The sequence below is a fragment of the Empidonax traillii genome, unplaced genomic scaffold, assembly GCF_003031625.1.
Source record: "Empidonax traillii isolate 1590-97213 ecotype Southwest subspecies unplaced genomic scaffold, ASM303162v1 scaffold98:size2021230, whole genome shotgun sequence".
NCBI lineage: Eukaryota > Metazoa > Chordata > Aves > Passeriformes > Tyrannidae > Empidonax > Empidonax traillii.
The window spans coordinates 732968-756808 of record NW_020955291.1 but is presented as its reverse complement, the minus strand read 5'-3'; the positions used below and the strand labels follow the sequence as shown (position 1 = coordinate 756808).

The 23841-nt window shown below is 43.7% G+C and overlaps 1 long non-coding RNA gene across 1 annotated transcript in view; it reads left to right on the top strand.

The window, feature by feature from the left end:
* The first annotated feature begins 136 nt into the window (after nucleotides 1-136).
* Nucleotides 137-23841, top strand: part of LOC114056575 — a 31418-nt gene continuing 7713 nt past the window's right edge. Inside the window, exon 1 of the long non-coding RNA XR_003571033.1 lies at nucleotides 137-454. This is a non-coding gene — a long non-coding RNA (uncharacterized LOC114056575). The remainder of the gene's footprint in view (nucleotides 455-23841) is intronic.

Genomic DNA, 23841 nt, shown 5'->3' with positions numbered 1-23841 from the left:
GTATGCGCGTGGGAGCGGCGTGCGTGGGAGCGGGATGCGCCGGGAGCGGGATGCGCCGGGAGCGGTACGCGCGGGCGGTCCCAGGCACAGCCCTGGCAGCACCGAGCCTTCCCGCAGGGATCGCCGCCGAAGGGCTAGGTGGTGGCCTTCGTGGACCACCAGGTTCCCGCACTCCAAAGCCCGCCCCACCCGGCGGAGACCCCGCCGCGGGGACACCTTCTGCCACCGCCCAGGCACAGCACTCGGGGGCAGCACCAAACCATCCCCGGCCGCCCCTGTGGCCTCGATTCACCAAAGCCTCCCAGCATGTGCTTCAAGAGGACGTGATAAATCCTGCTCAGTAATTGCCGGGCAAACTTAGCTCTTTTCCTGGTTTGTTTGGGTTTTTTTAAATTATTTTTAATGACTTCTGAGATGGGACTGGAGGCACAGCACGACTTAACATTCATTTCAGGTAAAACCCCATGGTAGTGAGCGCTCACTGTCTGATTGCATGTTCTTGCTTTGTATTTTATGCAATGTAACTGCAGCAGTACGAATATGCTTTCAGACCTGTCAGGACTGAAGGAAAGCCCAGGTTGTGCCCCCAGAGTTGGCTTGGGCTCTTGTATCTGATGCTGGACTTACAGCTAGGCATTAAAGATATAACTGCGTTCTCACTGTGCCATGGTGTCTATAGGTTGATGAAGGAACCACGACCTTTCGTACCTCATGTTTGCCAAAGTGGCTTTTTTCTTGGATTTGGATTGCTGTCTTCTGGTTATAACTAAAATTTAATTTTTATGTTGTTTTGCATGGTTACACTTCCTCCTCTAAGAATCCAGAATAAAATTCAGCAAAACATCAGGAAGGAGGTAGGGAGGGAGGGAGGGAAAAAGGTGAAGACACAGAAGTCAGTAATATTCTGAAAATTAAAATAACCCCCAATTTAAATGTTTTCTTTTTTACTATTGATAACTGTACGGAGTTACTTTTTGATACGGCACTGAGACTGCCCAAGACCTAAGCTGCATTAGGGTTAAGTCCATTCCCTTGAGTTGAGCAGGTGATTGTCATACTGGGGTGCGCTCAGCTCCACTGAGTGGAGGATGTTAATTCACATATCCATGGTTTAGTCTGGTGGAGTAGCATGTTATCTCTCGCTGCAGATAGAGGAACAGCTATACAGAGGTAAAAAATAAATTGCAAAAGAAATTCCAATTGCATGCAAATTCAACATGTTCCATAGTAGCATATGAAAAAAAGCTATGGAAGAGCAACAACAAACTCAAGTGCAAAATAGTGAGTCCTTTCTTCCTACCTCACTGAGCTTGGCAAACTTAAGCAGGCCAGTGGAAAACAAGCAAACAAATGGCAATAGAAAAAAAACCCTTATAAATCAGGCTAACAGGAGAATAAGACTGCAGCTTATTCTTTCTGGGAATAATCAACTCTGAAGAAGGCCCCCTGTCTCCTTTTTGAAATAGCTCACTGAGGGTTGTGATGCCTATGAAGAAACATTTGCTCAGCGAGGGAGCAGCTGTCAGCTGCATGCTGATTTTTCCTCCCTGGGAACAGGCTTTAGCACACTGCGATATGGGCAATGCTTCACAGTTACTGTAAACACTTAGGATATTTATCATGTATTGTTTATGCCTACATGACATCTATTGTTTTAAATCTGACAGCTGAGATAACTGTCTGCAATTACCGTGAAGCTGCACTGATTTTCTAAGGTGAAGATACGGCTAAGAGACTGACTATATTGCATGTGCCTTCCTCCTTGTAAATCCTTAAAAATTAAAACTAAAATATTCCAGCATTTTTGCCCCTTAGTAGAACCTCTTGTGTTTGCCTGAAGGTTCTCCCTATCACAAGAAAGGGTTGCTCATGGAAAGCAATGTCACATTGAGACAGGTGGAGCTCTAATGAGTACCTTCAGTTTTCAGCAGACAGAAAGGTCTGCACTGCAACTAACAGCACTGCCAGCAGTTCTGCAGGGAGGATCCTTATCTGATCAAATAATTGAGGCTGCTATCAAAGGAAACATTAGCAGAAGGAGTCCAAACTGCAATTGCACACGCAGCCTTAACCCTGAAATGCCTAAAGTTTCTGAATGCCATATTTCTCAGCTTGCACGTGCTGGTAACACCTTTCTTATATGGGACATACACAAGCCATATGTGAACCGCACGTAAAAGGCATTGCCAGCCCCTGACAGCAGAGGACCTCTTGCTTTTGGTGAATTAGAGATGTGAGCATTTCCCACTTCTTGCGCCATAGCCTCCTGCCTCAGGGGAATCCAGCAGTCAGATTCCTTGTATGGTTAATTGCTCTAAAGCTCGGGCGATTCTCTAGTTCTAGGACTGAGTCTATCAGTGTCTTGCCAGGACTAGAGACCAGGATTATCCCCAGACATCCCTTGAGGCCCACCCTGCCTTCTTTCTTCGCTTTGTTTGGTCACTCAAAGTACACCTTTTCCCTGGAGGCTCATGGCTTTTAGGGCTTTTGGACTAGAAATTAAAGCTTCAGGAATAAGTCATAGTTTATAAAACAGACATTCACAAAAAAAAAGTTGTCTCAGAGTCTCTGCATTATTCAGGAGTGGCTGGGGGGGGGAAGAGGCTAAAAACCTACTAGTCATATAAGACCATGGCCTGACTAATGAAGAGAGAAGTGGGGAAAGGCCAGTGATGCCAGCAGACCATTAGGCTGATAAGATATCCTTTGTGCCCACTTTTCCTTTGGGATCACCCATGTCAAACAAGTTCCTCTCTCCACTGCTTGGGCAGTTAGGCTGGATCTTGCATTTTCCAGGTCCTTTCTGGTTCTGTGCATGATCTAGCAGGTTTTGTCCATTTGATCATTCTCGACTTCCTTACTCAGCTATTCGTAAGTTATTAGTGTTGTCAGACCACCCCAAAAAGATGAAGTTGGTTAAGTTTATACTGCCCTGCCTCTTCCCAGCTACATCCTCAATATATCCATGCCTCAAGAACAATATGTTAAAGTTGAGTGCTGCTGGTTATTTCCATCAAATCAACATGTACTGAGAAATCAGTACATATCTACCAGGGGTACTGATTGAGAAAGCAATTTGCAAGACAGCAGTTTTCTTACTGCAGTAACCTGAACCAGAATTTGTAATTTAATGCAGTTTTCTCAAACCCTTACCACAATCTTGTTCAATATGGTTAATGTAGTTACCAGTGATTTATGTTGGGCTTTCCTTTATTAAACAACAATAAATTGAGAAATTGAGAAATAACACTGATTTCATTAGTAGTCATTTATGCTGTGCTCTAGTTATCAACTTGTGACTCTTCAGAAACGTGCTTGCTGTGTTAGTTACTTAAAATAAGACATGGGAGAAAATATGCTAGGAATTTCTGGAAAGCAGACTTTTTTCACAATATACAAAATGGATTGATGAAGGTAGAAATGTCAAATGCCAATATGTGACATATATCTCCTATGAGAAAAGTAAGAACTAAAAAAACAAAGCACTGTGGAGGAAAAAGACATGTATAATTTCTGGAAGCTGCTCACCAAAGAGATGAGTGAGCTTTTTGGAGGCATGGTATTGCTTCAGGTCTTCTGGAGAAAGGCAAAAAAATATAAACTCCAAATATGCTATCATCCAAATACAAACTGCATTAGATCATTAGATCATCTTTTGCTAAGCACAGGTAAATTTTTCTTTTTCTCCTGCCACTGAGTTATTATCTGGTCTTGTTCCAAGAATGCCTTTGCAGCCAATACTGCTCACAACAGCAGTCTTTCTATAAAATTAATCTAACGCAGGAAAAAAGCAATGCCTCCAAGTTTTTTCCACAAACATAACATATACCAATCTAAAGACTAAGTCCAGCAGTTTTAGACACTAAATCAGCATCAGTTTTGCTTCAGTAAGCACTATAGACCCTTCCCAAAGTATATTAAAACTGTGCAGGTTTTTTGTTTGTTTGTTTGGGGGGTTTGTGTGTGTGTGTGTTCATTTACATCAGGTAGTTTCTGTCTTTTCTCCCAAGATTGTATTTTTTCACTTGCCTGGTATACCTGTCTTTGATACCCCAGTGTGAATGCAGTTATGGGAGGTCTACCCTGAAAGCCAGATCTACCAGATGGTGGCACAATGTGCACCAGGTGGTTTTGGAGCAAAATGCTTCACATTTTTTAAAAAGTCCTCATTACAAAGAAGTTATTTATAGTTTTATTCTCACAAGGAGCCAAAACAGAGCAGCCTTTTATTAGAACTTGCAGTAAAGGGCATTACATTGAGGCCTCCCTGTGCATAAATACCATTTACTTACTGTGCAAAAATTGGCCTGGAGAGCAGAAAAATTTAGCTTGTATTAGCAAAGAGCTCATTTAGGTAGGAATGTTTTAAAGAGTTTAAGCTGCATGGGCAGAATTCAATTAATTCCACGTGAGACAATGTAATTTTATCCTAATTAGTTAAGAACCCAGAAATGAGGGGGGGGGGGGGGGGAAAAAGGCAAAACCCTGTTCCTTTATGAAACTTCAACTGAAGAGTTATTGTGAAAGTTCTGTAAGTTTGCCTGTTGGAAAACAACGAGCTAAAACAATCTTTCCCCAGTGCAAACACAAGACATCTCTGCATCTGAATAATAATAATAATAATAATGCCCTTATCTTCTAGGTGAATGTAAGCAGGTGAGAAAAAGCAGCAGAGGAGCTCCTTCTGCTTCACTCCTCTTCAGGGAAGGTCCTTTCTATGTATGCCTAACCAAGGCATCTTCTGCCAAGGGATCCGAGGAATGCAGGCCTTGGCCCTTCCTGAATAAAAGCTCCAGGAGGGGATGCTTTGTTTCAAACAACCCAAGGAAAAACTCCCGTATAAGGGGAGTTTTCTCTTTCTCTCGAGGACATTGGAGCCCAGGTGAACGGTAGACCTCAGACCTCAGGGTCCACAAACACGCTCCAGATCTGGCTTTGGGAGCACCCTGACCACCCATAGTCAGACCAGGCTGCTCCTGGTGCTGCTGGCCCCCTGCCCAAATACACCCAGCACCCTATCCAGTAGTTTTTGAGCTTGGAATGCAGGACAGGTATCCTCTCTCATCCGCAAATGCAATAATGCGTTGCTTTACAGCAATAAGTGCAGCTTTGGGGTGTTTTGAGGAAGGGGGAAGGAGGGGTTGGGGCGAGAGAAAAAAATCGAGGAAGCAGAGGTGAGTGTCCCCAGGAGACAGCCCATTCCCCGCCTATGCTGGGTACCGTGCAGCCGGGCCGGCCACCTGCCCCCTCTGCCGGGGCATCTCCCGCGGAGCCGGGCTCCCCCCGAGCTCCACCCGCGGGGCGGCTCCGCCGGCGGCTCCCGGGGAGCATCGGGCTTGGCAATGGCACCCGACCGCCGCCGAGGGGCACCAAGGCACCGAAGGACTGCGTGGTCCTCGAAAAACATTCGCCCACCCAGGCAGCAAGACGTGAAAGGGGGCCTTTCCCTCTCTGCCAGCAGGAGAGGAGTCGAGGGGATGCTGCTCGGGGAGCCCCGGGGAGCCCAGAGCCCTAAAGAGGAACCCTTAGGGCCAGTCTGTAGAGCTTGAGGCAGCCGGGGTCATCCTGGCGCATCCCTGCCTATTACTGTCACTGGATGCATGCAAACTGATCTGCGAGAGACATCAGAGGAATGGACTGAGCAAGGCGCACATGCAAATGACTGTAAAACTTGTGGGACTGCAAGACTCAGACTGCGCTGTACTTAAGCAGTAGCAAGGTAAAGGCTTCTGGGGCGGCAGAGTGAGTTACACAGCTCGGGAGGAAAATTCCAGCCCAAATTCCAGCTTTTGTCTCAAACTTCCCTCTTTGCATGTCATTATCTACAGACACGTCCGTATTCATTACCTGTGCTCACTTGGACGGCAAAGCCAGCCTGGTGCACAAGTGGCTTCGCTGAGTTTAAAATAATCAGTTCTTTTGTTCACATTAAAACAAGGGAGACTCAGTTATACCGAAGGCTTTGGGTACCAAAGAGGCATACTAAGGGAGAAGAGTTAAGCCTCTCAAAAATCTCACTGCAGGCTTTGTTAACATCCACGAGGTGCATAGGAGTCTTTGAACCTTGGATGCAGGGATGAATCAAGCATAAAACAAGTTACTCTGATATAGAAAATATCCTGTACATCTGCTAGTGGTATAACAACAAACAACTTTAGAGAGTCTGGATATATTATTTTGGAATGTTTGTAAACTAAGTTAAAAAGAGAGACATTTTTAAGGTTTTAATTTATGTAAGTTGCTACTAATATTGAAATTAACAAAGTCAGGTTTACTCCTCACAAAGCCAATGAAGTCTGAGTTCAGTGTGGTTTGTTCATCCAAAGATTCTAGAATATAGGCGTCTTCAATGAAACACAGTGTTATTGAACAGAACAAAACACTGTGTGACAAACTAGATGTAGAGACTTTTATACCAGTTAATATGGGGATAAAACCATCATACTTGAGGGTTATTTGAGAAGAATTTAGGGATCTCTGACCACAGTTACATCTCCTTTTTTTTTTTTTTTTTTTTTGGTTTCTTGTTTCTACTGGGCAGGTGTGTAGTATATCCTAATGTTTCTTCAGTGTTTTTCAAAAAGATGTTTACGATTATAAACCTAATATAAAAATAAGTATTTAGCTGACTTCTCTTCATTTGGCAGTCAATATATTCATGGAGGAAAGGTTTCCAACAGCCCAAGGTGTATGCTATGCAATTGCCCCTTCCCTTACACTTAAAAAAAAGAGACCGTATTAGATATTCTGAAGCCATTTCAGTATGTCATTAAGCTGATGCCTTTGAATTTTGTTCTGATAGTGTTGCTATGCCAATTTGAGACATGAAAACAGTCTCTAAGCATTTACTGAAAACACTGCTCATCAACTGGGGAAAAAGAAAACGAGGGGGGGAAAAAACAGACATCAATCTGGTAATTGGAGAGAAACACAAGCTCCCCTGTTCTGACAGTCAGTTTCCCCACATGTACTCTCCATGCCATTGTAAAATATTCACATATGTCAACCACCCAAAAATGTAGTAGTGGAGAGCAAAAGAGCATAAAACTGAGGTTTTTTTACCACTCCACAGGCAGTCACAGTATTGCTGTGCAGGCAGCCAACAGCTTTACCAAGCTCAGGCCACGCTGGGGCAGCGACCTTTTTCTCCATATCAGTATATGATCACAAGCCATGAACCCAGATATAGAAAGAGCAGTTGAACAGTTCCTTACAGCATTACGTGGACACTTTAAATATGCCCTCTGAGTTTTTTCTGGACAGCCCTATGAGAAATTAGTTTGCCCACTTCCTTAGGCCTTTTGGGCCCTGGCCACATACTGAGTGGGAACACTGCAGGTGGGTCGTGTGTGCGATTCACTGAGGAGGTGACATGATTTAACTGTGGAGGCTCCAGGCAAAATGGTATCTGTCAGGCAGAGACTGGATTCTGCTATAGTCCCAGCTCCAGGTTGCCTCTCCAGGATAGAGTTAATGATGTGTGGCACTAGTGATTGCAAAACAGCACAGCTTTTTCTATCCATAGTAAACAATGCTTCTTCTCATGAAATGTCTCTGCATTTAGTTGGATTATTTTTAGAAGCATTCACATTTGGTAAAACAACACAGAGAAAAAGACCCTCAAGCTCATCAGAACTCTCATTTGTAGTGAAGTATTAATATTGAGAGTACTTCCAAAGTGAAAGTCCAGAGCAAGATTTTGGTTTTCTGATTTTCTTTAAGGAATCAGAGTTCTTCTTTGATTCTACCATTTTGCTCAAACTCATGACATCATACTGTTCTTATTGTATTCATATATATTTTTTTGCTGTTATCCGAAGAGTTTAACAGCATTCTCTTACCCCAGAAAACAGAGTTTGGATACTTTGCTTAGTTTTTATCCATGGGAAATTTATACTTTTCATTCTCCGTTTGAAGAAAGTTCACAAAACACAAGAAGCTCCTGCCTCTGACCAGCTCTTCTCTAAAGATCAGTCCATACTAGAGTTAAGGTTGCCGCAGTCACCCCAACCCCTCCACCCGTCTTCCTGCCCTCGCATGATGACTCAACTTCTAATGACAGAGTCACACGAGTTTTTCCAAAGCACCTGTCCCATCTGACAGCCTGTAATGAATGAAAGGGTTGAGCAATGTTTATTTTTATCTTCTCTTTTCTATTTGAGCTGTGCTTTGGGGACAACTGTCGAAAGCATATTTAACCGCTTACTTTTAAAAGCTTACATGTATCCTTCCAGTTGCATCCCCATGCTTATGAAATTGACCTTCAGAACTACAACTAAGCAAAGTTGCAATTTCTTAAGGGAAGACTATTTTGCTTTTCTCATAAGGGAACTTTTCAGCTTCAGGGGGAGAGTGGAGCTATTGCAGCTCTTCCACAGCACTATAGTTTTAATAAAGAGAGTCATTCTGCCCCATTCCACAAAGGAATGTTTTTACAGATATTGCATGTAAAACATTATGCAGGACAGCTCTGGGCCTGAGGGATGCTCACTTGGACAATGAAGGCTGTGTTGACAAGCACTAGCTTAATAAGCATGTAGGCAGAACTGAAAAAGTAAACATTTCTCATACTTCCTTGATACCTGTTTGATCAGTTGATTCTCACGTCACTTCCCCTTTTCTTCAGTAGTTGTCCACCCTCCCTCTCCCACTTCTAGACATCTGCAGGCAGAAAAACTGTCTGTACATGACCATGAGAGGCAGCAGCACACCTAGCTGCTGCTCTGGCTCATTGGCTGCGCTGCTCGGTCAACAGAAATAGCAGAAGTGAATACCCTTCTAGTATAAGAAATGTACAGTGAAACCTTTGCTAAGGAATGCTTGTACAGATGAGAGCACAAGTATTTTGATCCATTTATCAAGTGCTTTCACTTCTCCACTTACCAGGAGGAGCAAATAGGTTAATCATTCAGGGGCTGTGCAGGGGACCAAACCTTTGGCTTTGCTTTCTCTGGAATAATGACTTCCATTTGCTTACATCAGTCCCTGTTTACAGATTAGTTCCTCAAACCTCCATGACTGGGCAGCAGAGGAGCAGTTAGTCACAGAGGGCTGTGTCATTCATTATACCTGACCAGGTTCATTGCTTTCACTGGCGTAACGGCTGAGCAGACTGGATAGTTTACCAACACACACAAGGCAAGCACCCGCCATCCCATCCATATTTGTACAGTTGTGTATCCTTCAGGTAAGCTGCTCATCTACTCTGACATTGTCAGATGCCTGAACTGTATTGCAGGTGAATAAAAAGGAAAGTGTTTCTGGATGCAGCTGAAAAAAATGGGATGCTCTAAAAAAACCCCCTTTTTCAGCTATTATTCACATTCGCCCCTAACAGCAGGTTTTCAGGGACCTGCCCATCTTGCCTCCCTTTCCCCTCCCACGGATTTCTGCGCAGTAGGTACCACAGGGGTAAAGTGGTCTTTAACTGAGATCACTATTCATTAGCTATCAATGGTTATTGTCAGAGGAGGCCCACAGGTGAGATCAAGGCTTCATTGTTCCAGGTGATGGATCCACATAGATACTGCAGGTCCCTGCTGTAGGGCTGGCACTGAAATGAGGCAGCAGGTCACACTGAGCTTTTAAATACCACTCCCTGAGCTGGTTCAAATGAACCACTGGAGTTCCCCAGAGAGTGACATTACCAAAATCTCTTGGTGAGCTGACTCCACAGGCTGAAAGAGAAGAATAATATTTCAAATAAGTGGCCTGGCAGAGTTCAAAGCGATAAGAAGAATTTAAATTCAACATGAAAGACATCTTCCTCTGCAGAGCTTTAGGATGGAATGTAGCCAAGCAGATAAGCTATTTAAAAGCCCCTGTAATCAAGATTATTAACATGGAGATTTTTGTCATAATTAAAAACATCCCCCTTTTCAATCACATTAAAGAGAAAGTGATATAAAATGTAATTTATTTTTCTATTTGAATCGCTTTTTAAAGAACAGTAAAAACATTTTTCCTTGCAGAGAATCACATCATCATTAAAAGTTGTCTTCGAGAGAAGATTCGTTTAATCTATTGCATTGCTCATATTTTAACTTGGAGTGAAGTGTTGCACTTTTATTTCAACAAAAAAGGCAAAACCCCTACATTTTGACTTCCCAAGTATTTAATTTTCTGACCATAAGCGATAGTGAGACAACTTAAAAGGAAAAGTTTTATTCTCACAAATTTCCTGGTATCTCAAAAGATGCTGTAGAAAACAATGCCAGCTCACATGGGAAGCATGCTTGCTTTCTTTTTTTTTTTTTTTTTTTCCTAAATGCATTTGGAAGTAAACCACATTAAAAGGAGCCTACCCACTTTGCAGAAAGAAAAGCACCCAGAATATTACCGTGCACTTGTATTCAGCAAAGCCTGTGAGCAGCAGATAGGGAAGATGACACTACAGGAGCCAGAGAGTGCTACCAGTGCGCCTCCCTCCTTTCCTCAAAGTCCTACCTGCCCCAGGGCTACCCTCTTGCCTCCAAAATAGCTGCTGTATATTTGGGTCACAATGATGAACAGAAGAAAAATTATAAGACCAGAGACAGAAAGCATCTGCAGCAGTCATGCTTCACACGGAAACATGGCATCTGAATGGAAACAGGCAGTCCTTAGCAGGACAAGGGTTGCTGTTCACTTTGTTTTCAGGCAGATTTGCAGACCTATGTGGTTACAGAGGAAGAGCAGCATATGCAACATGCGTGAAGCCTCTCTAAACCTCCCACTCAGAGCTAAGCCAGCCAGCTAAGAAACTTAATCCCATGCAGGGAAAATACCTCCATCTGACAGAGCTTTGCCAGTGTGAAACAGCATTTCTCATAAACTGAGAAGTGATTCAGTGGGACAGCTGTGGTGAAGCTGAGGAGGTACCCTGTTGTTCTTACTAGACTTGAAGATGTTGCATGGTCATTTGCTTATCAAGTTCTTAATGCTCTTCACTCCTCAGACTTTTAGATAATGCCTTTGCTGTGAATCCTTCTTCCTTTTAAGCTGATACTGACTACACTGGCAGATCCAGAAGGAGCATATATGACAGTATATCAGATACATCAGTGCAGGGCTACATCTGTTTTATAGCACAGCTGTGTCCTAACTCAGCTCTATTGCTTTTTCCCTGGAACTTGGTTGTTCAGCTTCTGCAAAAAGAAGCAGAAGCAAGACTGAAGAAAACCTAAAAATACCTTTGAAAATGCCCCACGTTCTAAATGATGGCTTGAGCTTTGCAGTTTCAAGGTGTCCAAAGTGATCAAACATCTCCTTATCTGAACTGAGAAGTGCTGAAGCAGCTGCATGACCAAGCATCTGCTTGATAAGGTGGATCACCCCTATGAAAGCACACCCATCTGTACAGTCTGGTTTTTCCTCCCCTTCCTCAGCCCTGGTGTAGCTTCCCTGTTTGGGCAGAAGAACGTACGTTGGACTGCAACTAGATTTTGAGATTGCTGCCTGACAGGGTTCTTCAAAGAGCAAGATTACTCCCTGGAGTTCACTGAAAATATTATATGTGTGTATCTTGTCCTACAGATCTGTATGGATACAGAGCAGCACTTACCTTTTTACAACTAAGGAACGTCTGCATCACCATAGCTATTTATAAACTTATCAGCTTTTCCAAGCAGGTCTAAATCACAGACATCATCTTCCTTTCCTTGGCATCTTAGTCCTCTACCTTAGCCCTTCAGAAACTTGATTAAAAAATACGTTAATTTCCACCAGGCTTTATTTGTTCCTGTTTCTTAGAAGGTATCTGCAGACTGCAAGCTGAACAAAGCTATGCCAGCTTATAGCAACAGGCATCTGCCCTGTACCCCCTTGTGAGCCATAGTAAGATTTTCTTACTAAGCCTTGAACATTGCTGTGTTCTGCCTTATGCATTATAGACAGCCTTTCCTTGAGTGTATGTGTCTGGAGGAACAGAAAAGGCAGGATCTGCCTGAGGTGTTTGGATGGTTCCTACGCATTAAATCTATTTAGTCACTACTTGAAACTAAATGTATTTGAGGGCGGTTTGAGGATTTCAGTTAATTAACCAGACTTTTATTTAATGCTGGTTATGCTTACATTCAATGAAAAAAAAATTATTTGCATTATTGTCTCTTCAGAAAAAAAAAATTAGCTGTTTTTTCAGATACAATCTTCTCTTAGTTAGTAACCAAGAAAGATTCATTATTGTCTCTTGAAGCTAAAGAAATGTCAAAGGTATGAAAACATTGACATTTTGTTGCAGGGTGATCTGTGATATAAGCCAGTCAGCTGCCTGAAGGCAAGCTCCAAGATTACTCATCCGATTCTGTTGCTGTGATCTGGTATCGTGGCATACGATGCTGTGAGTCACCCCCTCCCCTGTCAAGGTTCACACAAATGGCTTTGCCCTGTTTATCATGTTTATAACGGAGTCGAAACAGGCTAGAAACCCAGAGCTGTTTGTGGTGTTGACTTTAATAACAAAAGCTTGTTAGCATCTGTATTTCTTTTAGCAGTGCAAAATTAAATGCTGCATGTTACCGATCAGAAGATGCTGAGGAAAACAGTGTGAAATCATTTGGGTGCAGTCAGTTTGGATAGCTCAGAATTGTCTACATGCCCTAAAAAAAGATTATTTCTTCTAAATTATTCTCTTTCCTTCCTTCCTTCCTTCCTTTTACCTTTTTCTGTTCAAATGTTTATTTTATTACATTCCTTTCCAAGCGCATTGAGAAGACAAGATGAAAAAATCTTCACTTGGTGAAAAGACCTCTCCTCTCTCTGTGTCCAGGATGCCCATTCTTCTTGCTCACCTCCTGTGGACTCTGGCTACTGTCCAGCTGTAGCTCTGTCCTTCAGCCTTGTGCTGCCTTTAAGCTTACCGTGGCCCATATTTTTGAACTTGATTGAATGAAACTGTACAAAGGCAGACAATTGTCATCCAGCATGTAGAATCAGCCTAAGTTTCTCTGTTTGCTGGCCAGGACAGCCTGCGGGATGCCCTCAGCTTATTTTACCTGTTCTCCAGGCTGCCTGAAACTGTCACAGATCACAGTGGGACAGCCATTCCACTAGCACATCTCTTTCCTTTTCTCTGAGTATATGCTTAGAGACAATAAATACTTCTGGGCATTACTCTTTTTCACAAAAAAACCCAGGAAGAATAGCTTTTTTTGACACTTTGAAAAAAAGCAAATTTAGTTTTCTGCATTTCTTTGTTATAGAAGGTGATAAGAAATGAGCTCTAGCACTACAGCAGTGAGATTCAGCTGGCAGACATTCCTTCTCCACTAACCTATGACCTGGCTGGGCACATAAACCAGTGCTTTAAAGCAGAAAGGCTTCAGTATCATTAGAAAACATGTTTCCTCAAACACCACTTTTGAATTAGAATGGATTTTAGGATCAAAAATCACCATCACTTCAGCCTTCACAGCGTAAGGAAATTCTACTTAAGCTACAGCGAGACTTCACTAATTTCTCACTAATCTGTCCTTAGTCTTGTTGTTTAGCCTGGAGAAGAGGCAACTGAGAGGGGACTGCATCAATGTCTGTAAGTATCTGAAGGGAGGGTGTCAAGAGGACAGATCCAGGCTCTTGTTGGTGATGTCAACCAATAGGACGAGAGGCAATGAACAAAAATTGATGCACAGGAAGTTCCATTTGAATATGAGGAAGAACTTCTTTACTGTGCGGGTAACCTTGCACTGGAACAGGTTGTCCAGAGAGGCTATAGAGTCTCCTTTACTATTCAAGGTGTACCAACCCTCAGGTTTTCTTTTCCAGGAGAAATGAGAACTCTTTCAGTTTTGAATGGTGGGGTTTCTTCAGAGTGGAGGCAATACTATATTTCTCTCAGCTTCTGAAAAACCTTGATGACTGCAGGCTGCATCTTATGCCTACAGGAAAGGGATTTACAGCAGTTTCCATGCCTTTCAGCTGAAGAAGTTTGGCTCCCCATAGATGGCAGGTTCCAATGCAGTTACCCATGCTACCAAGTTTGTGTTCATTTGAGATTTTTTTCAGCGGTGAGCTTTCCCCCTGCCTCTCAAGAGCCCAGATGCAAGGAAATCCCATTCAGTATGGCTGGGTTTTTTCTCAGACATTGCTGAGGGTTTCACTTGGTGTTTATGCTCTTACTGCCACTCAGAAATGCTCAATTTTAGTGGCTCACATCTCCATAAGACATTTTGAGAGATCTCTCAACCACTTACCACTAATCATTCCCCACTGTTCCCTTGCTGGAAAAGAGACATAGCTATGGCAGCAGGTGTGGCTTCTGTCCTGAGGAGGAAAGGAAATTAAAAGAGTCAGATCAGCTCAGTTTCTGCAAGCCAGGAGTCACAGATACATTTTCATGTGGCTCACATTTGCATGGGAAGCTCCCACAGACTCAGTTTGTGAAACATATCCCATGCCCAGACTTTTCTCCATGTCTCCTCCTCCTCACCCAAGCTTCATACTTAAACCTTGAGCTTGGTTATCTATTTAATGTTCAAAAAAGATATCCAAGAACATCCCTAAAAGCTTCCTGCCATGTATCCAGGTCTAGATGCAACCTGCAGGCAGCCTCAAACCTGGAAGGGAGCCAGGGCTCACAGCAAACCCAGGCTGGCACTGACACATGCGACAGGGATGTAACCAGGAGAGTGATAGCACCAAATAAAAAGCAGCAGCTCACATCACAGCTTCCAGTCTTCTTCTGCCTCTCTGCAGCCTTGTATGCCAATTGCAGAGAATGGGGTGCACACCCCATAGCACACCCTAGCAGAAGGTCAAAGTGAAAACAATCCCTTCTGAGCTTTAGCTGCTTTTGGCTCTTCCTTCTCCTGAAACCTGGTCTCTGGAGACACCCAACTCCTGCAGCCAGCCCTCCATCCCTAGGCCTGTCCACAGCACTGGGCTCCTCTCCTTTTGTCTTCTAGCTGAGCTGTCAGTCCACATGGTGCTCAACAAACCCTCCTCTCCGGGGCTTCTGTCCCACGTCCCTATGGCCTCCACCCCGGCCCCAGTGCATGAGGCCTGTGCATTGAGTCACTGGAAGCAGAACTGGCAAAGCTGAGCCCCAAGGATTTATCCAATCCTGACCATGCCAGGTACAGAGAAGAAAATAACTCCACTATCTTTCTCAGAGAAGGCTGCAGCTTCTTGTCTTCATTATGTGTTGTTCTTGTCATCAGCCTGAAAACAGGCAGGAAAGCAGCCGAGCCTAGCTTATCAAACGTGCCTGGTAAGAATATCTTGTGATTTAAAACCTTGGCACACCACACAGATCAGGCGAGTGCTTCCACTGTTTGAATTTCCCCAGCTATTTTGGAAAGAGGCTGGGGGGACCAGTCTCACCCTGAAGCTGGGCATGTGTGAATGTCTTGCTGAACGCAGGCCACAATTTCCCTAGAAGAAAAAGGCAGAGTTTGTATAAGCATGAAAACTGAAAAACCAAATTTTTATTCTCGTTTACATAAAGCATGGAAATGAGGAACAAATCAACAGTAAATTATCTAGAGGTGAACATTTGGATTCAGATTGCATTAGCTTGCACATCTGGTTAAAACGAGGCATGATTGATTGCAAGCTCTAAGGAGGTGTATGGGCTTATATTAAGTGATTAGGGAGAGAAGTCTCCCTCTTCCCCCAGTCACTTTGTTTCCTGTTTTAATTTCATAATGGCCAGTTTGAAATTTCTACAAACACTAATGGGATCTGTTTTCTCTCGTGGGAGTTCATTCCACCTCGTTTGATAAACGAAGATATGAAAAGGTAGCAGCCCTTAGCAGAAGATTGATGGTACAGCCCTGGGCGCAGTCTGCCGGGATGGACTTGGCAGCACCACAAAGGGCAACTGTCTGCCTTCATGGGGAAGATTTTATGTACCCAGAAAGACAGCACAGCATTCATAAAAAGTCACTCTTCCATATTAATAAAATGGCTTGCAGTAAGTGGGTGGATAGCAGAGCTGAGCAGCAGGCATCTGATGGTGACATTAAGCACCTGGGAGTGGGGGTGGCAGTGCCAGCCATGGGTTGCTCTGGGGAGCTGAAGGCGCTGGCATCGTTCCACCACCAAACCTTGTCCTCCTGTCCCATCCTTGCCAGGCCGCTGCATTTCTCAGTCTGCCCATGGACCCCACATAAATCTTTATGCCCCAAAACTGCAGGACACTAATGCCTGCAAAGCCCCATGGGAGACATGTAGGAGTAGTCCTGTCTGTTGCTTTCCTTCACAGCGATTCTCTGCCCCTAAATAACGTGACTTTTAAGCCTGACGTTTTAAAAGTTGCCCAAAAGGCAGTCTCCATCCTCCTGGGGGGACACCGGTGGGATAAGATTTGCATCCTTTGTCAGGTGCCTGAGAGTGCAGAAAAGCAAAGGTAACTCCAAATAACCCCCCTGTGTGTTCTTGTTTAGTCCTGGCAGAAGTTCAGCTCTGGTGTTAGGTGTGTGAGTGAGAAATCAAGCAGCTATGGGTTTCATGTGGTAGCTAGAGCTGAATGTATTCAGTTACTGCTCAAGCCCACACAGTTACAGGCTGTGGAAGAGATGCATGCATAATTCATATACTTTTAATTAAATGGTAGCATCTTTCAATATATTGCATTTATTGTAATTACATTTATCTCTCCACAGCTTTTGACCTACTGAAGCATCAAATTTTCTTTCTTTCAGTTACAATATGAGCATAAACAACACTAATTGGACTTTAGCACTAGACCTGCCAAAGGAGACCTAGAGCGTTGCCAGGCTGTCCCCACTGGAGAGAGCAGCACCGAAATAGGATGCCAAGGACCACTCAGGGAGATATAAGCTGCCCTGAGCTTACCCATAGCTGCAGGGCACAAGTCCTGCATGTCCTAAAGCTCCTCCCTGTGGCTTGGATGCAGTGTTCTCAGATGGGTTTTTGAGCAAGCAAAGCTGCCCTGTAAGAGCTTTATTCAAGCAGAGACTACTATGCATACAGGACCCTGCAGGGTCAGGATGTTCAAGCTGAACAGGCTGGTGAGGACAGTGGATTTGGGTTGAAAGACATGGCCCTTGGAGATCAACTGAGCCGTCTTAGTGCTTCATGAAGATTTCTTTCAGAAGAAGGGCATTCCTGGAAAGTGGAGCCTGGAGCTTTTGCCACTGAATTCATAGGCAATGCACACAGCTAGGAGATGTGTCACCTCTGAGAAGCAGGCTGCTGAGACCCACCATGGCACTCTCTTCTCTGCCAAACTCATTTCTCAGCTTCCCATGGTCTTATCATGGGACCTGTTGGGTGCAGTGAAGAGTCAGCCTACCTGCACCTCCCAGTGTTTGGGTCTGCTGGGCCAGGCACCATGAACGGGACACAGGACTGGTAGTGCAGGGTTTCGTCATTGCACTAATGTAGCTTTTTCAGAGAGGGAACCAATACCATGCTACTGGGGGAGGATGGGAAATTCCATAAGGGGAGAAAGAGGGCAAATTGCTTGAAAACATCCTTCTGAGTGTCAGAGAAAGGACTTTTCCCCCTCCAGGAAGGTATTTAACAAATCTGGATTGTTAGATGCTGCTCTACAGGCCTGGTTTTTGTTTTGCTTTGTTTTTCTCAGTACGCAGACACAAAGGAGGAAAAAGCAATTAAAAGTGTTTCACTGAGATTTAATGGTATGTTTCTCAGTTGAGACCCAGAAGTTTGCTACTGACTTTATTGCCAGAGCAGTAGTTTGGGTTTGTCAGGTGAGAAGTTGTGCATTTAAAAAATACAAAACCCAAAAAACAAAAAGAATGATGGAAAGATGAAAAGCACCCAATTTGGGCTGACCTCATGATTTATTGTCACATAACACGTAGCAAGGCTAATTCCAGATCTGTTGCTTTGGGAAGAGAGGACTCAACTGAGAGCACCTGGAGGGGATTAACAAGTTGGCCATTTGGCTTTATGAAGATATGAAACCTCTTCCTCTTCCACCATGGTCCCCATTTCTTTCCAGTGCTTCAAAGTTTAGCACAGCAATATGGAGCAGCATAGCCAAAGACCTCAGGGATAAAGGGATGGCCGTTGCTGCCCTGTAGGAGTATGAGGAGGAGATGGAAGTTGCAAAAATACACTGTCTGAAGCAAAAAGAAAGAAAGGAGAGAAGGAGGGAGGGATGGAGGGAAGGAAGGTACTTTTAGTCATGCTTCTTCAGGGTGCCTCCATTCACGAAGGTCTTACTGTTAAAATAGAGTTTAACCATCCAAAATACGAGAGTAAAATCACTCACTTCACGGTTAGAGCAAATGACAGTATCCCCTCTTTAAAACTACTCCTCTATGTCCTTCCTGCCTCTGGTTCCATGGAACAGGCAGAAGCTTCACCGAGGCTGAGCAGTGTACCTACGGATATTTACTGGACTCGAGGAGAGCCCCTGCAGCCATGGCTGATGGCAGAACCCCACCAGGCAGCTGGTCTTTAATGGCAGATCACATCATGGAGGTTTCCTGGTTGGCAAGAAAACCTGTTGCGCTGTAATGCTTATCAGAGACTGGTCCTGGGACAGCAGAAGGGGAGATGGAGAGATGAGTGAGATACAGAAGACAGGTAAAATTTACTGAGAGTCATGGAAAGCAAGGGCTTGCAAGGGACTTCAAAAAGGCAGCAGATTTTCAACTGGAAAGCCAAAAAAGGCTAGAGATGCTTGTATGGGAGGTGAGGGGTGCTCACAGTGGTGAAGGAAGAAGGCCCCCATGAATCAGTCTTGCGAGTGAGTGCTGAGCAGAGGAGGGAGAAGGATTAGCAGGATGGCATAGAAAGATATGAAGGGGCTGAGAGGCAGATCATTAGAGGAGGTACCTTCTGTTCTCAGTGGCTTGCAATAACCAGGGCAAGCTGTCAAGAACCCACACTGAGCCTTGGGATGTTGAGCTGGAAGTGAAAAAATGGGAGTGCTCTTGGCTGCAAAGCTAAGTCAGCTCCAGCACTTCCTCTCCCTGATTTCATATGCCAGCAGCCTTGGTGGAGGTGCTTCTCAGGGACTGTCATCCTTGTGTTGCCACAAAAGAGCTGTGAGCCAGTGTGACAAGGGCACTGGCATGCTCATTCAGAGCAAGCACGTGTACTGCCAAAGGCACTGACTGCAGCTCTGCTGCAGACCTTGCTCTGTTCCTGTGGGGTTTAGTCAGCTTTAGAGGGCACAGGTTTGAAACTCCTTTGCAGGAGGGAGGAGTGATCAGTCTCACAGGGATGCCCCTACCATTAAATCCCTGATTTTGCACACCCAGGTAGAGGGCAGCTCACACTGACCTTCCTCTCCAGAGCCTCATGCATCTCCTCATGCCCACACAATGTAGGCACAAGGAAGCCTCTAAAACCTCCAGAACCTAATCTCTTATGAGTGCCTCTTACATACACAAGCACCACAGCTCTCAGCCTCACCAGCACCAAACCCTCCCTGGGTGATCCTGGAGCTGCAAACAGGGTCTTCTCAGCTCCCATCAGGGCAGCACACATCCCAGCTCAGGGAACATAGATGTTGTGTAAGCCACAGCAAGGAATGTATGTCCTGGGTGGTGTTGGCATTCCCCCTCCTCTTCCAAAAAAAAAACCGCCATCCAATCCTTATCCTCTCCCTCCAAGCTACCTTATGCCCTTGCCAAGCCTGGCACTGCTCAAGGAGGGCAGTGGCGAGAGCAGAGCAGGAAATGGTTAGCACAGAAATCACATTTTCTGTTGTCGTTTTTGAAAGCAGCAGGGCAAATAATTAAAAAAAAAACAAACTAAAAAAACCTTGAGTTTTTCACATCATTGAGGCCCTGTGATGCTAAGCATCACTGACCAAACATCTTTTAAGAAAAGAATTTTTGCTGTGTTTTCCTTGGATTTCCACAGGAGTTTGCTAATGAAAGGCAGGGGAAGAATGATGTCGGGGGATTAAGTGACTCTCTGCTTGAAGAGCTGAATAATCAGTGAATGAAACAGTTAAGGTCCATGTGGCTTTTATGTCTCACTGCTATGCTAGATACTCTGATGGCAGAGCTGCACAGTCACTGGCATTGAATACCAAACACACACTGTAGAAATGCTCATTAAAAAAATAACATAATTAGTATAAAAAGCATATTGCTTATGTAATGAGGCAATTTTACATATGTAATTTTAAAATAAAGTAAAAAGGCAAACATTATTTTAGGCGGTGCTTTGCCATCAGGTTTCCCAGCAGGTGACAGTGTGGGTTGTTTGCTGCTCTTTTTCCCTGTTGTCTTCCTCCCTACTCTCCTGACCATCACAGACTCTAAAGACTGTTGAGAAGACATCTCACAGACCATATGTGCTATTGGCAGCACACAAGACATAACTGTAATGCTCAGGGTTGTCAAATACATCTGATGCCAAAGCTAAGCTGATCCTATGTCCAGCTTTTCACAAAAAAGTCAAGCCCGCTCTCCTCATCTGACACCATAAGCTGGGATGCTCTCATGAACACATCCTGGGGTGGCTGGGAAAGGGCAATGGTTGATTTTTTATTTCTCTCATTCCCTGGTGTGTCCTCCAGCGAGTCAGATCACAGTCAGCCCTGATACAGGCTTTGTTGTAGGGTTGCTCCTCAGGGCAAGTTGCCCTTGGACACATGGATCCCAGTGCTGGCCAGCCCTAAAGGCTTCACTGTGCTTGGCAAGGGCATAGCCATCACCTTTCATGAGGCTTGGGGTTTCTTCCACTTGCCTGCATCTGCACCCCTGTGGGTGCCTTCCCTTGCTGCTGCAGGATCTGTGTACCACAGCCAGGCTGAAACCATCGCCTTATCATCCCCCTTGTCCCAACTTAACCATGCGTGCCTGCAAAGTCTGTGTTCTGCTCTAGAAAGCATGTCCCCAGAGAAACAGAATTCATCTCAACGACCTCACACCCAGTCTCAGAGATCAGTCATCTGATAATGAACCAAAAAATTGTTCATATACATCTCTGAAGTCCCCATGCTTCTCTGTTGCAGCCAAATTACTCAAGAGTATTTGCCAATCTTTTAGCACACAGCTTCTCATTCTGCTGCACCCCAGAACGCTGTTCTTTAGCAAAGACGTGTATTAAGGGGAATTAATTAATTAGGTTAACTGTCTGGATAATCCATTTTCTTGGTATAAATTGAGTAGTGATGGAAGAATGTTGTTGATCCTCTGCTTTCCCCTCACAGAGATTAAAAATAGAAGAATAACTAGATGGAGAATTTGGGATGGGATCATATTCTTTCTGAAAATAGAGTTATGGCAACATCAGAAAATGGGGTGAACGTTGCTTGGATTTAATTTCCTAAGTGTACTAGGAAAGTTGATGTGAAAACATCCTGATTTAGAGATCTTTGATCAAGAGAAGGGAAATGTTTCATTCTGAAGTAACTTTTCATTTAGACATTTAAAGAATGGGAAAATCAAGGGCAAAAATCTGAGGAAAATATTTTGTGTTAAACCAAAAAAATTTACAATGAACAGGCTTTGTTTGCTGTGCTGTTTGTTGGGGGATATTTTTTAAATTTTCCTCTATGGAACAGTTTAATACCTTGGTGTCTCTCAGCCCCTTGTGGAAGTTTCTCCCTACCCCTTCCATGCTAGTAATGATTTTTGCTGCCTTTTTAGCCCCAGATGAAAGACCAGAAACATGCCAAGTTTTGTGTTTCTCTGTCTTGATCCTGCCAGTGTTTTTCTGGCTCTGGTATTCAGCAAAGCATGCCCCAAATAATGACCCCGCAGATGATTGGCACCCCACACTGGACTGTAATGTTAAGCCAGAGGAAACCCTCTGGGCTTTATGAAGAAATTATATCTCTGTTTTTTCCTTAGATTGCAATTTTTTTTTTTACAATGGTGGATCCACTTTATTAGCAACCAAATACTTCCTTTAATTGGCATCCTGCCCCATGCCTCCTGAATGACTGATTTGACTACAAATTGCTCAGACTCTGTGATTTATTTTTCATCTCATTTATTGCAGGCATGAATACAGGAACAGGTAAACAGCTGAGCCGTAAAAGTTTCTCTTTAGGCAGGTTTTCAACAAAATGCCATCATACACTGTCTGATGATACACGCTGCTACTCAGATGAAACAAAATAGTTCGAGCAGTCTTATGCTAAAGCTGCTACCCACCAGTCAAAGCTGCAGCTGCCAAAAAAGCCTTCTCCTCCACTTACTCTCTATCATCTTCCCTCCTTCTCCATGTCATCTACAGCTTCTTTTACGGCACTTAACTTTACAAAACACAGTTGTGAGGCTAATCTTACATGCAATCACAGATCAGTCTCAGTATATTTATTGCAAACTCCTTGAACATCAGGACATTAAAAAAAAAAAAGAAAGAAAAATAATAAAAAAAGAAAAAGTCCCATTGCAAAATTACAAGTAGGTTTTTGTAGCAAATGAACCAGAAATGTATTCAGAAAAAAATAAATAAATAAAACCAAAAACTATTTGTAAACAGTTCAAACAAAACATGATACTACCTCCAATGAAACATTTCACTGCATTGCCAGCTCTGTTTCAAATGGGCACGTAGGCATCCTGTTGCAAGAGAGTATTGAAGCCACAAATGGAAACCTTGGAGGAGTTAATTTTCAAATTTTGCACTTCCAGGGTCTATGAAACATGAAAAATCTGCACATACCATGGGATCTGAGAGAGTTGTGGTATCTCAAATAACATTTCTAAAGAAAAACCCAGTTATTACTTTTAAAACAAAACAGTGTAAACAGCTGAAACACGCAAAAGAAAAGCACAATTGGTTGGCTTCCATAAGAGACTGCAATATGAGAAAATATTTAACTCCTTGCATAGCTATTTAAATGGCCAATAAATTTTGCTGGAATCACCCAAACATGACAACATTGCATTCTGCCGCTTAGAGACTTCACACTGAAAAGCTGGGATCTGCTGACTGGATCAGAGCACCACCTGGGGCACTGTTAAAAGCCAGGGCCACCTCTGATAGGCTTTGCCAGCGTGGCTGTAGCAGGAGCTTTCATCAACCAACTACTCCCAGATGGAGCACAACTATAGGGAAGCCTCTGTGTTTATGTCACTGCAAGTTGTTACCCCAGCATTCTGTTCTCCCATAAGGGATAAAAGCTGTTCAGAAAACAGGATATTTCTGGTAGTATATTTACACCTAACGCGCAAGGCTTTTGCTGGCAGAGCTATGTCGATCACAAATTATACTCCAAAGCTCAACCCTGGATGATGCAGCTGTGTCAGCAAGGGTTTGCAATGTAGGCCTAACCAGTGGGATGGAAAGCAGGATTCATCTCACTTAACTTTAATCAATATAAAGGTAGACATTTAAGTCAGAGGCACCACCGGAAGACAGTTCCTTTAATCTCTCATGAGGTGAGAGCTGGGCATTTTAATGTTAGATGAGATGAGCCCTGTCCCAGGAGAGCTGAAGAGAGAAACTCCTTTCAGCTACCCTTTCCTATCACCAACTCTGGAGACCATGCTTCAGAAGGCTGCTGTTCAAATGCGTTATCTTTACACATGTCAATGTACGTGATAATGATAGCCTGTGCTGGGCTTCATGCTGCCACAACTACATATGCAAGCTCATTAAAGCTAGCTCAGATACTTCTGCGCTATTATATAGACATACCCTCTGGCAGAGTATCCTTTAACACCTGTAAAGTTAAATTGTAGGGGCAAATCTAGACTATCTGCCCCTCTGCAATATGTTCATGTTGGCATTGTCTTGTTTACAGTAGCTTTGGGTAACAGGTGTTGTAACACTGTAATTCCCAAATGGAGGTGAGGCAGGAGTGTTTCTTCAGAGGATGTGAAAACTGAGACGCTGAAGCATGGCTGAAGAAGGTACATAGTAAGAAAGAACAAGGTGATGACATTCCACAGTTAAAAGTTTAGTTTGTTATCAGTAAAACAGTTTTAATAAAGCTCCATTAGACTGCTGAAT